We start from the raw sequence: 2268 nt of genomic DNA, 5'->3' as shown, positions 1-2268 counted from the left end.
TGCCTCGGGCCTACACAGGCAGGCCTGGATATGCGCTGGGGCAGGCGGCGCTTGGGATCGCGCTGCCGCCAGCACAGGGCGGTGCAGTGGGATCTGCCTGCAGTATGCAAATTTAACGGCCATCTTTGTTGGGTTAATTTGCATACTCTTCTGATTGGCTGATGAGCGTAGCAAAGGTACTGTCAATTAGCATCTTTGTCTTTTATTAGTGTAGATACCCAAAAGAATTGAAAGCAGGGACTAGAAGAGATTTTTGTATATTCGTGATCATATTAGCATTATTTACAATAGCCAAGAGATGGAAGCAACCCAAGTAATCACCAATGGATGAATGAATAAACAAAGTGTGGAATATACATGCAATGGAATATTATTCATCCTTAAGGAGGAAGGAAATTCTGACATATGACACAATATGGATAAACATTGAGGACATCATGCTAAGTGAAATAAGCCAATCACTTATGTAAGGTGCCTAGAGTAGTCAAATTCATTGAGACAGAAAGTAGAATGTGGTTGCCAGGGGCTGGGGATAAAGGGGAAAGGGGACTTACTGTTTAATGGGTATAGAATTTCCAACATGAAAAAGAGTTCTGGAGATGGATAGTGGTTATGGTAGCACACCAATGTGAATGTACTTAATGCCACAAAACTTACACTTAAAAGTAATTAAGAGGGTAATTTTTCTGTTATGTGTATTCTACCACAATTAAAAATAAAAAGACTTTTTTAAACATCGCAACCATATTGGAAGGATGGGCAGAAGTTGAGGCACAGGGAGTTGAGTGTGTGGGTGTCTGCATGTATCTGTGTTCCAGGGTGCTGGGGCGGGGGGTGTGAGAGCTAAATCTTCCTCGTCATGGTGGGAGTCAGCAGATAGTGCCTAAAACCGAAAGATCAAGAAATAGAAACAAGTGTGTTATTTAATGATAAGGAAGTAAATACCAAAAGAGTCAGCTGAAAGAGTTGAAAGTGTTTGCCTCTGGGAGAAGGAAATGGAGGTGGGGCGTGAATGACTTAAATGTTCCATAACTAGCCTTGCAGAACTATTTGATTCTTTAAACCGTGTGAAGTAAAACTTTGATAAGAAAAAACACAATAAAAATAAAACAAAACAAATGGAAAATTGCAGAACCTCTCCTAGAAGGCCCTGTGACTCAGGCAGTGGGCACCCGGGGCCTGGCCGCCTCCAAGTCACCTTGAGAAACCCGTCATCGTGGGCAGAGTGGTCAGGGCTCCTGCCCTCCATCCTGTCCCCCAGATTAAACGGGAGGCACAGAGTGGAGACCTTGAGAGAAGCGAGGCACATCTGGGTGGACAGAGGAGCATTGTTTATTTGAATAAGCACACATTTATGTTAATGTGTATTGGAAAAATATAATTAGCATATCAAACATGTGATTTCATGGAGGTTATTGCTTAGGATAAAGCTAAGTTTATTGAGTGAAAGAATTTAAAGGAAAATACTAGGATGAGAGTAGAGGAGGTAAGTAGAAATAGAGATAAGAAAATAGTATGGCAGTCCAGCTGGTGTGGCTCAGTGGTTGAGTGTCGACCTATAAACCAGGAGGTCATAGCAATTCCTGACCCACAGACACTGTGAGATAATAAATGACCACTGTTGTTGCGGGCTTGATCCCCAATGTGGAGCGTGCAGGAGGCAGCCGATCAATGATTCTCTCTCAGGTGTGAGGCCTGCTCTCTGAGAGCACACGGCCAGCAGGAAGGAAACTGAGGCTGCAAGTGTCCTGCTCTGCCTCTAGTCTGCTCTGAACTCTGAGACACCGTCACCCTCCCAGTTCCTGGGCGTCTCCCTCTGTATAGGGAAGGGGTTCGACAGCTAAAAGCAATAATGTCCATGAAAAACGGAGTGAACTTGTCAGCCACGTGAGTGAGCCGACCCTCGGGCCCCAGTTAAACCTGCAGAAGATTCAGCCCAGCCAACGTCGTGAGCCAACTAAGCTGCTCCCCAATTCCTGACCCACAGACACTGTGAGATAATAAATGGCCATTGTTGTTTCAAGGGGCTACCTTTGGGGGTTACTGTTAAGTAACGTTGTCATCCCTGTTTTATAGATGAGGAAATTGAGGTACAGAGAGTTCAAGTAACTTGTCTCAGGTCACACAGTTAACAAGTTATTTAAATCCTGGCAGTTTGTGACTGTACGAGGTTCATGCAATGAATTAGAATCCCTCTTTTATTGGATGGAAGACACTCTGGAGAGAGAAAAAGAGGGAGAGAGAGAGAGAGAGAGAGAGAGAGAGAGA

This window comes from Myotis lucifugus, unplaced genomic scaffold (genome assembly GCF_000147115.1).
Source record: "Myotis lucifugus unplaced genomic scaffold, Myoluc2.0 scaffold_37, whole genome shotgun sequence".
Lineage (NCBI taxonomy): Eukaryota > Metazoa > Chordata > Mammalia > Chiroptera > Vespertilionidae > Myotis > Myotis lucifugus.
This window is presented reverse-complemented; position numbering follows the sequence as displayed.